This window comes from Rhinatrema bivittatum, chromosome 4 (assembly GCF_901001135.1).
Source record: "Rhinatrema bivittatum chromosome 4, aRhiBiv1.1, whole genome shotgun sequence".
In the NCBI taxonomy this organism is placed as follows: domain Eukaryota; kingdom Metazoa; phylum Chordata; class Amphibia; order Gymnophiona; family Rhinatrematidae; genus Rhinatrema; species Rhinatrema bivittatum.
In genome coordinates this window covers 408,734,140-408,749,184 of record NC_042618.1, presented here as the reverse complement: position 1 = coordinate 408,749,184, position 15,045 = coordinate 408,734,140, and the positions used below count along the sequence as shown (strand labels likewise).

General features: G+C 43.2%; 1 protein-coding gene across 1 annotated transcript in view; it reads right to left on the bottom strand.

Annotated features, from left to right (window-relative positions):
* Positions 1-15,045, bottom strand: part of SETD5 (SET domain containing 5) — a 238,685-nt gene that overhangs the window by 206,057 nt on the left and 17,583 nt on the right. Inside the window, 1 exon segment of the mRNA XM_029601121.1 lies at positions 5,078-5,139. The gene's annotated coding sequence lies outside the window, so the exon portion shown is untranslated.

Here is a 15,045-nt window from a genome sequence, read left to right as displayed (position 1 = left end):
CCTTGAAACACTGGCACTTTGTGCCGAGTACATGTTCTGCGCCTATTCTCGGACAATTTCTGAAGTTTGGACTCCCCTAAATCTTTAATGAGCCTCTCTAGCTCTTCTCCGAACAGGAGGCCTCCTTTGAAGGTTAACTTCCCCACGGAGAAAGTATATCTGCTGCCCAGTTTCAAAGCTATAAAAATCTCCTGCCAGCCAGCTCCAATGCCACTACCCTGGAGGACATCTGTACCAGGTCATATATATAGTGTCTGCTAAATAAACCACCCCTGATTCTATTCTAAACATTTCTGAGTCTGGGAGGTATAATACCTATTGACTGCAGCTCTAGCCACATAAGCTCCACAAATGGTGGCCTGTAGGGCCTGCACATTAGTAGAGAATTACAGTTTCTGAATTGCCTTTATTCTTCTATCCTGAGAATCTCTTAAGGAGGTCCTGCCTTCCACCAAGATGACTGTTTTCCTGAGTGACTGCCAAGACTAGTGCATCCAGCTTGGGTACCCTGAAAAGGATCTCCTCTTCTTTCTCTAGCAGAGGATAAAGTCTGTTCATTATTCTTTCCTCCTTTCAAGCCCCTCTGGGGCAATCACCATTCTGTCATCACCATGATTCTCAGTGCTGGGTGCAGGGGAAAGGTCTTTGCAGGTTTGCAGATTTCTAGTAACATGGGATCCCCTTCCATCTGAATGCCATCTGGTGAGTCAATAATCATAAGAGCAGACATTATATTGGCTATGAGGGCTGTAAACTCATCCTTACGGAAGAGGCAGACCTCTACTGCTTCCTGTTCTTCCAAGGAAACCTCCTCCTCCCCTAAGAGCTCTGGAGGTCTAGATCGGTCTGAGTCCGCGATAGATCCTCGTGTGAGAGTCAGGGCTAAAGAGCTAGAGTGTCTAAGCATCCTAGGCTTCTTCAGGGGAGAGCTTCTTACCTCCATAAACTTGGAGGGGCTTTGCTGTGGCAGGAATGGGTTAAATCCAGGCTTCTAGAAAACTGAGAAGGCCTGCTACATCAGGTGCACAAATTCTGGGTGGAGGGAAACATTTCTCCACAGGACCCCCTACTGGAGACCTCACCCTATTTCCCTGTCGAGGAAGACTCCGGAAGGAACTCTTCATGATCCTGCAGCATCCGATGCTGTACTGCGGAGCCTTCTTCCTCTTCCTTTTAGGCCCTCCAAGTCGAGCCACGGGAGGGGCAAAAAAAAGGGATGAGAGAGGTGAATCGCTCCACAGGCCTCATGCACCGTAAGGAATTCACAATCTTCTAAAACAAAGGAGAGGAAGGCCCTCCCCTTTAGGGTACTCACCAGCTGAGACAGATGGAACCAGAAAGAGCTCAACTGGGTTTCTTATTTCTATAGTTTACATATATACAGACAGATATATGAATGACGGTATACAAAACATGTTAAATAAATAATTTAATTTTTTTTTTTAATTGAAAAATTTCAGGAGCAGCCCCTAAGGACTGTTAGCACAGGAATCAGGCTTTGGCCAAACCATGACTCTGGGAGCTCAATCTGTCTCACCATCACAAAGCTGGAGACAAAGCCTTCTGAGGCTAGGTCATAGCAACTGCTCCTTTATAGGCCCTGGGTAATATCATAAGAGGTATGTCTCTGTCAGCTGTGAGGGAGGGAATATCCCAATCGTAATGACTGGTCTAGGAGGAAGATGAGGAATAATTGTTACCAGTTTAGTGAAGGGAATTAGTGATAAGGATACCAATGCCAAAATATGCAATCAGCTTTGCAAATGAAACCAAATAAATTTAAGAGACTAGAAACACTGCCAGTGGCTTATTTTTCTAAAATAATTCTCTCTATTCAGTTTAGGGAGCTTCATGGCTTACTGGGCTGGAGTGTGGTCTGCATACATGACAGAAGAGCCAGCAGCACTACTCACATTGTCTTTTTTATTTTGAATTGCTCTGGTACACACCTTACACGGGAAAATATGACCCCAATATCACTTATCAGCCTCTATTTCCTGATTCAACTTCTATAGGGAGGTTATAGAAGCCTAGATTTCTCTAGTAAGCTTGTTTCAACCTAGTTCTCTTACCAAGAGCTAATACAGGATTTCCTCTAGTGAGTCCGCATCAGCATTTGGGCTTGACAGATGTTTCTCGGTTTTCCTAATGCGCGCACATCCACAGCCCCTAGGTGCCCAATGCAGTATGTAAACTAGTGGCCGCGCAAGGGATGCCCTGGAGACGTGGCTGTGTGCGGGTTAGGAAAACAGATGCTCAATACAAGTGTTCGTTTTATCCTGCCACAGATAACTCACACGCACAATATACACCCCCCCCCCCCCCCCCATGTATATCGTACGCCCAGAAATGCGTTTGGGGTGGGGGGTTGTTATCGGGCCCTTCCTTTTTTTGAAAATTTTAATCCCTGCAAGCAATGGATCTTAATATCACAAGATACTAAGTAGGAGGAACCACTAACAGCAGGATTTTTTCTTTTTCTTGAGCCCTTGGCTCACAATATGACAACGCCAGCTCCGGGGCTGGCATTAAGTTTGCTGCGTTAATGAGCATGTGTTGGTCGCTGGGTATTTTCTGCGTTAGAAGCAATAGCTAATAGCCTCAGCTACATGGCATTTACATATGATGAGCGCTATTAGCCTCAAGCTTGTTTCGATGTGCATTTTGGACACGATAAATCCCCTTACTGCATCAGGAGTTATTCTAGCGCGTCCAAAACACACGTTAAACTGTGCACTAGGCTGAGCGAATTATATTGCATCGGCCTTAGAGAGTGCAGTTCTTTTCTTATCTCCTGTTCACCATTCCAAAGTTTCTGAAACTTGTGGCTTCAACAGTTCAATTAACAAAAAGGTCCACTCCATTCTCCAGAAATTATAATTGAACTTCATTCTAGAGATGTACCCTTGAGAATCCTGGAAGCCATAGGCTTGGGGAGAAAATAATTCACTGCAAAGGTTACAAAAAGAGTTAAGGGTTCTGGAATCCGGGGGTTTCCAAGATCTCTAGGCAAGTCCTGAGCTATAAAATCATATTACAGTCATGAAGATATCATTCCAAAGAGGAAATAGAATCCTGCTATTCAAGTGCTCCTAGAAGATGAGAAGTTACAGCCCTCCTTCTGGTGACCAGAACAAACCTTTGATGAAAAAGTAGTGCTGTCTTCTTAAAATGCTGTAGAGTTACTTCCACCAACAATCAAGCAGAGAACAGCACCCTCCCAGCCAAAGCATTTAAGAATACGATTTCCCGCCCCCTGCCTTCCAAGCACAGCAATTATACAATCAACCACAGACAGGTGAGATATTGACCACTGCATAAAAGCATAATTTTGTTCTTCCTCTGAGAACTCTGCTATTACATACCACCCTGAAGTCTTATTTCAGTTTCTGTACCCACACAGCAATGAACAATCACCACTACCATGCTCACTTAAATCTCAAAGACAGTGCTTCTCAAACTGGGGGGAGGAGGAGAGAGGGTAGAATTTCCCCCAACCCACCTTGGAAAAGGATTTTTCTTTTATTTTTCAGGGGTTGGTTTGTTTGGGGTGCTAAACGTTTGACTTTACTGGGTGTGGTGATAGCTGTAGGTAGGCTGCTGGCAGTCTGAAGGTGTGTTCCCAGCTGCTCCTCCCCCTCACACTTCCTTTAACAGCTGCAGGGATCAAGGGTCCCCATGCTGCTATCAGCCTGCCTGCTACTACCACAGAGTAAAGGAGTAAAAGGGTGAGATGAAGGAGCGGGTTTTGCTCGTCATCTAGCAGGATGTGCTCTGCTGGGCTACAACGGGTTCTCCTCCTCTTCCTGATCAAAACGGGCTCTATTAGTTTGGCAAGTGCCAGCTCAGTACTGAAGGCATGATGGACTGGAACCAGAATGCTGCCAACTGGCTAACGTCTCCAGGTATGATGGATCAAAGTCTCCAGAAGTCACAAATTGTCAAGTCAAAGCTGTCTGGATCGGGAGTTGGGATCCACTGCTGGTTACCATAGTTTCACTTTACCTAGTTCCATGCACGCGATTTTTAATCGCACAGCACAAAATAAATTTAGCTGCATTTTTCTTTTTTTTTTTTTTTGGCAGTACCTTCATTGCTTAAATTATGTAGAATAGGCTAGTTAGCATTTAAAACATTTCCTCATAGAGGACCCAAAATGGGGTTGCAGTGTCAAAACGTTTGAGAAACAATATTCTAGGGGGTGGGGCGCAGATCCAACTGTAAACCTCTTACATGTTCCCTACAACAGAAATGGGGAACTTATGGCATTCGTCATCCAGGTAATTTCAGATGTTAAGATACTTTATTACAGTGGCATTCATAAAGATGTGCCATTCTTGCCCTGCCAAATGTTTCTAGAAAGAGCAGTCTAGGAATCTCTCTAGACGTCAGAAATTCTAGAACAGAAATATGAAGAGTGCAGTGTGCAAAACCTAAAGCCTGGGGGCGCACAGATCCTAAGGGACAGCAAGGGCCTCATTCACAAAATGGAAATGCTGGTTACCTTGGGCCACAGGATCCAGGAAGAGAAAGATAGCAGGGGACTGGAAAACAAACGGTGGGACTGTTTGCTCTCAACATCCATTTCACAGACGCTTCATGTTTATCTCCTTAAGTCTGTATCAAGTATCTGTCCTTCCCTTTCTCTGTATTGATTTCTCCTCCCCATCTGCTGTCCACAGCTGACTTTCTGCAGTCTGGCTTCCAGCCATACCATATTGAGCATGTCCTAACCTCTCAGCTACTTCTAAATCAATACTGAGATTCTGCTGTCATCCTGTGCTAATGATAACCAGACCAGACTGCTGGCTTCATTTCTCCCAGGAGCTACTGTGATTCCTTAGACACCTCGGTGCGGCCGGAGTGGTTATTGACCCCAATTCTTAGCACTGAGCGTTCACTATATCAGCTCTGCTCAATTATCCCGAACATTTCTCAGAACACTGACTCTCAATGCCTACCACTGGGAGACTATATATGCTATAGAAATGAAGGACAGAAGAGAGAAAGACAAATAGCATACAGACGACACACTGCTTTCTAAAACCCAGCCAGAGTACATTTCCAGTTCTGTTACCTTTGTGCTGGTCAGTGGATATGAAGACCAGAGATTCTCTCTTCCTAGTTTCCTTTGAAGATCTGGGGAAAGATTGAAGATGACACATCAGTATCCCATCTAGTCTGCCCAATTTCATTCTTGATGCAATGTTACAGACCCCAGCTGATCACTGGCTTCCCTCTTATTTCTTTACAACTAGGCCTCCTCTCTGCTTATTCCAGGCTTACTTGAATTGTGTTACAGTTTTTTTGCCTCTATCACCTCCACTGGGATGCTAATTTCATGCATCTTATCACCCTTTCCATAAAGAAATATTTTCTGACGTGGATCAGAGTTTATCCCCCTGAAGCTTCATAATATGGTCGCTTGTCCAAAACTTCATAACACTGGCATAGTCAGGCAGTTGGCTCTCTCCCCTATGGTCTCTGAGAAACAGTCCAACTCCTAACTCCATTCAAAAGTCAGCCCCTCACTCTTGTTTCAAAATGCAGCAATACATAATTAAAATACAACAGTGTGATAAAAATAGCTTTTCACCTCAGCAGCAGTCATCTCTCTATGCATTCCCCATTGCCACACTGAGCTTTACAATGCGCTGCCCCTCCCTTGCACAAGACAAGATCTAAATCATCCAAAAGAACTAAGCATGGACTGAAGCGGCAGCCAAAAGCCCAGTCCTCTAATATCTCATGAAACGTATGTCAGGATGACAACAATAAGAGCTGCCAGTGGGGACAGTAAATCTTCCTAGGGGGTCCCTCCGGAAGCAGCAACACACCTGGAATTTTAAAAAGGAGTGTGAAAGAGCAGACAGAGGGAGTAGGAAAGGAGTAGGAACAGTCTGGACTTTGCAGCTGAGATGATGCAACACAGGCCTTCTCAGTTTTGTTCTCTTTCAATTCCTGGCTTAAGAAACAATCTTCTCCAAAGAGGGTGCTTTTAATACATTGTTACAGCGCACAGATAATCGCCGCTTCAAAATTTATACACTGACCGAGAAACCGCGGAGTAAGTTTAATTTTCCAAACCAAGCCATTGCATTCTTTGCAGTAAAGCATGTTACGAACTCTGACAATTTTATCTTTGCACGCAGAAATATACCGAAGGCTCATCTTTTCCTGAAGGTCCCTGATGAAGGAGTAACAGACTCCGAAACACCAAGGTGTCGGAGGCCACGCTTCAGGACTTCTTTGCCCTTCTCCTGCGTTCAAACAAAGATAAGTGCACACACACTAGTGTTTTTAAAGTTACACAGTGGTTGTGTCACTTTTTCAGCACCTACTGGTGCCATAAAAGCGCGTATGCAACCTATGATTATATTAGCCCAGAATGTTACAGGCTTCAACCAATAAGCCACAAATATACTGAGGCCATTTATGAAGGTTGCTCAACGCTATTCTACTAGAGTTCCCCTTCGGCTGAATTTTTGTGTTGTGATTTAATACATTTTAAGCAGGTAGCTAAAGAGAAAATGGGCCTAACGAGAAAAGTCCAAGGACACAGGGCTGAGAACCAGGGAGCCAGGGTCCAAATCCAGCTTCTCCTATTGAGGCTCACCCTCCACTGCCTTGGATATAAATGTAAGACTGCAAACCTTTATAAGTACTTGCCCTAAACTGCATCAGAATTTATAACTTGTCTTGAGTTCAGATGTGGAAAGACGAGTAATAAAATCCAAAAATCCAAAGAACATATGCCCTTTTTAGTGCAGGAGCAGAAAAACTTCAATATGTCCATTTCCTCCAAATCAGTCCCTAAACCAGAGCTTTCCAAACTGTGTGTCGGGACACTTGTGTCGCCTGCAGTGTGCAGGTATGACGCGCAAGCCCAGTCCACATAGCCGCTCCCCTCCAGCGATTCTTTTTTTTTTTTTTCCAGTTCGTGGGTTGCTTATTATTGGGCGATTTTTGCTGTCAATCGCGGTTTTTTTGGGCTTGGTGGGTGGGACTTGAGCCCAGCTGTCCCTGTCATTGGCTGCTGCTGCCGATGAGGCCTGGCCACGAGGAGAACTGACTGCAAGCAACAGTGTCTGGTGATCATGGAAGGTTTTATGCGCCACTGAAGGGAGTGAAGCACTTAACTGGCAACAATCAAAAAGAAGAGGTACACAAGTGTGGGGGACAGACGTGTGCTGGGGGGGGGGGGGGGGGGGTGGAGAGATGAGTGTGTGGGGGCCAGACATGTGCTGGGGGGGGGGGGGAGAGATATGAGTGTGTGGGGGCCAGACGTGTGCTTGTAGGGGGGAGAGAGATGAGTGTGTGGGGGGGACAGACATGAGTATGTGAGGGACAGAATTTGTTTTATTATTGTTACTCATAATAACAATCTTGGAATATTATATATTTTTAATATAAGTGAAAGGTTTTCATGAGATAAATAAAATGTTTCACGAGACAACCTATGTATATATTGATGCGATATCCATCGCGAATGCCGGTATAGAAAAACTTAAAATAAATAAATAAATAATATATATTTAAGGAAACATACATAAATTGTCGAAATACGTTTCGTTCGTTTAACCTCTGGTTTGCTAGTAGACTGAATTACTGTGTCGTGAAATTACGTTTGTCTAAAAAGTGTGTCACCAACATAAAAGTTTGGAAAGCTCTGCCCTAAACAAATGGAAGTAATAATAAAGGAAGGGCATCAGGACCTAAGCAACAAAACTCACAGGTGCCAAGGAAGAAGAGAAAGCAACAGCTGCCACAGTACTGGCAAAAATAGTCTAAGACTAATTATGGAGCAGGAGATAGATGCATGGCAACTGAAAGGAGGCAATATGAAACAAGGCCCAGGGATTTTCTATTAGTGTACCTTAAGCAGAGAAAAGGAACTGGTTTGAAACAAATTAAAGGCAATCTGTGTCAAACTGATAATTTCAGGCAATGTTTGGAGCAAATTACAAAAATAACAGGAGGTTAAATTCATGGGATCTGTGAGCACATTTGAAATCTTCCAGGAGGTTGATATTTCATGCCACAAGATTAACTGTAGCTTGCTTTTTCTCAAAGCTTAATGTACACATTTGAGGTTTTTTTGAGACGTGCATGTGTAGTATTCTGCACACAAGAGGGCAGTCAGCATCACGCAGGTAAGCAATTTACAAGCAAGCACAAAAAACTGCAGCATTATTGAAGAGCGATCCACAGTAGCAAAATAACCCATGATTTCCATGTACTTGCCTATTCATTATGCTGAAGTATTTATATAAAATATAGCTGGTTTTAGCTAGGGTGTCTATAACAGACTTCCTTTAAAAACAGAGGTTAAATGGTTTAAAAAAAAATAAAAATCATTGCCTGGCTGCCAACAGAAACTTAGATGTCAGCAGATAGAGGACTTAGTCCGCCCATTTATGCCTAAAATTCTATGCCAAACCTCCCTCCTCAAGTACTAGGACCTGTCAACTGGGTCACATACACAAAGTGTAATATGAAAAATAAGAGAAAAAAAAAAAAAAAGGTATGGAAAGGCTCCTCCCACTCTGAACTCAGAAAAATCAGAAAGGATTTAAGATTACTTAAAAAATACCCGATTACCTATCAATTCAACTTTGAGCATTGCATAATTCAGGACCCTGCAAGCAATGATCCTGCAGAGAAAGCTGAACATTTACTAAGCTATATTTGATTTTTTTCTTTTGAGAAAACACTTCAAAGAAACATTCCAAATCATTAACGAACCATAACAAAAAAAAACCCTAAAAGGCACAGAAACCGTGCACACACAGATTTGATTTTTTTTAAAAAGGGAAAAATCATTCCCTCTGCATTTAAAATGTATGCAATCACTCCCTCTTAAGAGTGTAAACTGGCCAGAGACAAGGTCAATAGTAAGTGATTCACCTCTTCAGGTTCATTTACAGCAGAGCAAAACAAAGGAACCATCCACAAAACCAAGTATGAAAAAAAACCCAAAAACCTCTCTGAAAAGAAAGAAAAGCAATACTTGAATTAGAAGGAAGCAGCTGGGTATAAGAGAAGAGATGCCAGAGAGACAGAAAGCTGCTGAACAAAGGTGAGGCATTCAGAACAAGTCTGCGTTCTCGAGCACTACAGGAAGGAGGGACAGGAAGGAGGCTTCAGAGACAAGGCCACATCTGCCTCAGAGTCTTTCTGTGTACTACACTGAGGAGCTGGCAGTTCTCCTGCAGATGATGCAATCCTGATGAAAAAAAGCAGACTTGCTGACAGAAAGAGCTGTATCAATAATCCATGCAGACTCGAAGGCTCCTCTGTGGATCTGTGTTGCTTTCCCTTAACACCTCCCCATCAGTTCCCTGCAGAATGCGGCACACGGCTCTAGGGATCTCTCTCTCTGGTCATCATATCCTCAGGCTCCTAACAAAACAGTGGGGCCACAGAGCCCTACAAATTTCTCATCAATCCTAGCTAGCCCTATATGAAACAATTTATAGAAACCCGTGAATTTCTTCCTCCTCAGATACCTCAGCCTCTCTATAATTACCTGAATTCCATCCTCTGTCTTCTTCCACTCAGAATTAAGCACCATAACCCATACATTTGTGGGAGAGACCCTTCTTTGACCACCTCAAGCCTCAGAGCGTTGTGTAGAAAGTACTAGCACTGGTTATACGTAGTGCTCTGGGGATCTCGCTCTCCACTTCCAGTCATGTTCTAGAGACACCTCATCTCCGAGACTCTCACTACATGACAAGACTCGAGACGGTATCAGCAATCAATGGAAAAGTGTAAGCTATAGGAAAATTAACGGGACAGAACTGAGCGGTAGCCCCGTGTTACCACAGCACTTGGACACCAAATGTGGCAGCTCTAAAGGTTTACTCTCACCATAATATATGCAATTTCACTGCAGGGGCAGCCAGTCTGCTCTTATCCTCGTCATAGCTCTCAAACACACACATAGCTCCTGATCTAAGGCACAATATGAAGGAAGCAAGGGCAATCAAGTGAACTACTGTACAATGTGGAGGTTATGCCATGTAGACACACACCCCCACCCACCCCCCCACATTACAAGACTAAAATCACTACAATTTTAAACATATACAACTGTGTATCTTCCCTTCTCGATTACAAAAATACAGTTGCCATCACTGCAAGGATGAATTAAGAGGATGGTTGAAGTTGCCCATACATTAAAAGGCAAGGCGATTATATGGCAATATTTGTTTTCAGTTACTAAGAAGTGATTTTTTTTTTTTTTAAGATTTAACCAATAAATTAGTCATACTATATGTAGACAAGGAATAAAATCCCAGCAGCCTGTCCTAATTATGAACTGGTACATTTCCACCACAGGATTCCCCTACAATGACAGCCAGTCCACTGGGGGAACCTGGGTCAAAGCCTGGTGTATGGACAGAGTTTAAGCCCAGGCTCTGACCTACATCAATGGAGGGCTCTGAGAGGTCAAGTTGATAGACCGACCAAGGAGCTGCATATAAGTCTGGCAAAATTGTTTCCCCCTTGTTTAACACAGGACCACAGACCTACCAACCAAAGCTGACCAAACAGAAAAACCAGTTTAGGATTACAAAAAAAAAAAAATTGCCAGAACCTCTGAGCACTTACAGTGGAACCCAGTAAGGGAACTTCAACACTTTGGATCAGACACTCCATCAATCCTGCAGGAAAGAATCACAGGGAGTTTTAATGCCCAAAAAAGTGATAGCTCACAACAAACTGGAAACTGTACACCCTCCTTTAAGTAGCATGGTCTACCAATGTTCAAGTTTGCTATTTATTTTTTTTTATATTAAGAAACTTCTAAAGCAGATCAGATTAGAACTGCAGGAACGACCATAGACTAGAGCTTGACTTGCATTTTAAATTAACTTGCTTCATTTACCATTGCAAGGAATGCATCTTATTTCAGTGCCATATGAAACTCTGACCTGATCAGGTACAACTGACAGGGTTGTATTAACATAGAAACATAGAAGTGACAGCAAAAGACGACCAAACGGCCCATCCAGTCTGCCCAGCAAGCTTTCACACCTATTTTTTTTCATACTTATCTGTTACTCTGACCGCTGAGGTCAGGGCCCTTATTGGTAACTTTTTGGTTCCAATTCCCTTCCACCCCCACCAACGATGCAGACAGCAGTGCTGGAGCTGCATCTAAGTGAAGTATCTAGCTAATTGGTTTGGGGTAGTAACCGCCGTAATAAGCAAGCTACTCCCATGCTTGTTTACCTGCCTGTGCAATTCAGTCCTAGTTGGTTGTCTGAATATAAATCCTCTTTACTTCATTCCCCCCCCTGCCATTGAAGCAGTGAGCTGCGCTGGATATGTATTCCAAGTGAAGAATCAGGACATCTTCACACAAGTGCTGGTGGAACTAGATTGGTCTTCTCTTTTGGGTTTTAAATATTAGCTGGGCTGAGAGAATCAGTTATAATATGGCTAAATATACTACTGCTCCCGGAAATTCTCCTACTCACTGTGTTTTAGGAAATACCAGTAGACAGCCAAGCATCCAACTACAAGTTACTACAGGGCTGGGAGATTACCTGCTCACAAGCCCTGAAGTGCAACCAAATTCCACAGGTCTAGCTAGAAAATCCCATTACCAGCCCAAACAAATTTACACTTCTTTCAAAGTGGAGGGATTCAGAGTTGTGCCCTGTTCAAGAATTTTAGGTGATGTTGCTCTCCCACAGGCAGAAACTGTTTCCCTGTTCCTCAGAGAAAATAATATATCCAACGTAGCAACTAGCCATGAAACTGAGGTGAGAACCAGAACAACAGAAAGAAAACAAAATCACTGAAACTGAAAGAGTAACTAATGTGACCATCATAATTTAGAGATCCAACATTAAGCAGTGCTAGCTATTATAGCAAACTAGAAAGTGAGTGGGCAGAGGCAGCCCAAACAAGTGTGCCAATTACCATTTCTCAATAGATAAAAAACAAAACACAAAATCATGAGAAATGAAAAGAGAAGAGCACACAGAGTGAGACATGGTCCAGTCCAGTCTTCTGCCAATAGCAATAGTGCTCAGTGGCTTACAGGTAAAAATACACCAGCTTGCCCCTTGTGTTGGTTTTCAGGGTGGCAGTGAAAGCAGGATTTTCTTCTTAGGTTCTATGCTAGTATATCTTGCCCTGGTGGTAATGCTGTGGAAGATGACTGCATGCTTTGCTACAGCAGTCTATGGATACAAAAAAAAAAAAAAAGACTGTTTCCATGATAAAAAGTCTGAAGGAGAAAAAAAAAAAAAAGTCACTCAGGTTCCCATGGTCCCACAGTAAGTCAGCAGGATATGAGTTAATACTGAGATGAGAGCAGAGTTTGACATCCTGTTCATGTGAGAAGAAGATTATTCATAATCCAAGTACGCTAGTGGTATCAGGGAACAATAGGATGATTGCCATAGGCATTCAAAAATAGCTTTGTCTTTCAGGATACTCGTGCATATTCTTGTGTTATAACTCCTCAAGTAAACTGGTATCATAAATATATATGTACATTACAATCAAACACACACAGGTGTTTCACTTTTATACCAATCTGGCCAATGCAATAAATGCGTTCAAGCCAGCGCACAGATTAACCAGTGGTTGGATGAGCGTTTTGGACAAGCGTCCGTAACCCCTTATGCAATAATGGGATTAGAGTGTCCAAAACAAAGCGTTCGAACCAGCGCATAGCTAATAGCGCTCATCACATGTAAATGTCAAATTTGATGAGGCTATCAGCTAGTACCCCTTTATGTAAAAAATAAATAATAATAATAATACTGCTTTTCTGTGGTTCCTCTGACTTAATATCATAGCGATACCAAGTCTGAGGAACCACAGAAAGCGGCAACATGGAAAAAAAAAAAAAAAAAAAGTTTTGCCGGCGTCAGGTTAGGAAAACGGACGCTCATAAAATTAAGCATCTCTTTTCCTAACCCATGCACGACCACTTCTCCTGGGCACCTGATATAGACGCACAATATATCCCTAGCACATCCTTTTTAGCGTGGCAGCTCGCTTGCCTATTGTATCAAGTGCCCAGGAGAGGTGATTGTGTGCATGTTAAAAATAAAAAAGGTACATCCATTTTGGATGCATGTTTTTAGCTCATTGGTATTGCATCAGCCTATTTGTTTGGACTCTGGAATCCATAAGGCACATTTCTCTTTACCATCTTCAGAAACTCAGTCGCTTACTTGGAGAGTCAATAATGCCCCTAGTATTCAAACCTGGAACCTTTGGATTTACAGCCACCCTAAGATCGTCATCTATTTGCACAGGCACACAAGACAGCAGGTCAGGCAGCATGCGCACAAGCTCTTTCATACATATGCTAACAAACTTGCATGTTCACATACACATATGGTAAAATTGTTCTTACCTAATCATTTTCTTTCCTTGAATCCTGCTAGACCACTATTACACTTGGGATTTCCTTGCTTCTCAGCTGCCGTAAACAGAGGACACACTCCTTTCATGACCACATTAATCGGCTATAGAAGTGGCCATAGGCCCTTGCCAGTAACCTATTGTCAAAGTACCAAACAAGAACTCCACTCTTATCCCCTTTTCTTCCTTACATATATCTATTAATATTTTTCCATCCGTCAAGGATATTCCCCTTTCAGGAAAGGGCAACAAGAGGAGAGAAATAAACTAAAGGAATAAGAGCGCGCCGGGCCAACCCATACGATTATACTTATGGCCCCTGTATTCAAAAGTGAGGCCTGGACTGGTCTAGCAGGACCCAAGAAAATAAAATTATCTTGTAAGAACAATTTTACCCTCCCACTAGACCAGTTCATTACACTGGGGCGCTCCAAAAGCTACTCCCTGGCCAGGCAGAAGGAAGATGGGTCTGCCTTAAGGTTCCTAGACCCAAAGGACGTTTCTTTTTTGCCCATACATCCAGCCTGTAGTTTTTGGAAAACAAGTGCAGGGATGATCAGGTGTCGGCCCTGAGATTTCCCCTGGGGAAACAGATGATACTTCTGCCCAGGAAGATGCCTGCACTCTCAAAGAGTACACATGGCGCACCACTGGCACTCGTCTACTATTGAGTATATATGCCAAAGAGATGGCTTCTTTGATCAATCTCACTATCAAGGCCTTGGGGGCAGCTTCTCTTTTTTTTTGTGGTCGCCTACACAACGAATAATCAATCAGATGTCCTAAAAGGGTTTGTTACTTTTAGGCATCTTAATATCATACGGCACACATCCATCAAGTGAAAGCTGCCATCCTTCCCCCTACATTTCTCCCTCCTGAATGCTGGCATTGACTCCACCTGATTCAGGTGGAATGGAGACATCACCTTCAGAAAGAATGAGGGCACCAGTTTGAATGTGATCAAGTGAGGCAAAATTAAAAAGCAGGATTCCCTTCATCTCTGAAATGCGTCTGGAAGAGCAGATCACTACTGGAAAGGTCTCCTTTGTTGACAGATCCTTCAAGGGTTCAAAGGGTGCCTCCTACCAATGCTCCAACGACCAGGTTAAGATCTCACCGAAGACTAATCTGTCTGAAACGTAGCAAATACACTTCACTCCTTTTAAAAAGTGCATCACATCCGGGTGCAACCACCCGGGTATTCTTAATGTGGTCCCTGTGGCAGGATATTGCAGCTACCTGCACCTTCAATGACTGGAGTGCTATGCCTTTGTCTGCAAGAAGTGTAGGATTTGCGAGATATCTGCTTTCCAAAGAGAAATTCTATTCTCCCGGTAGTAAGCTTTGAATAGCCTCCAAACTCTAAATGTAGACTAACAAGGTTGAATTATTACAAGCTTTCAGCATGGTTGCCTCCCTCTCTTCTTCACAGCTGTGCCCTTTCTAAAGCCAGGCCATAAGACAAAATTAAGATGGGTCTTCCATCAATATTAGATCCTTCCAGAGCAACCCCTGATTTCTGGGGAACTGCAGGGAGGGGGTGCTCCATCCCCCCCTCCCCCACTAGGAGCCTTATTATGTCTGCATACCACAGCCTCCTTGGCCAATCCAGGGCTACCATTATCACCTCTGAGAGGTGAATGAGAG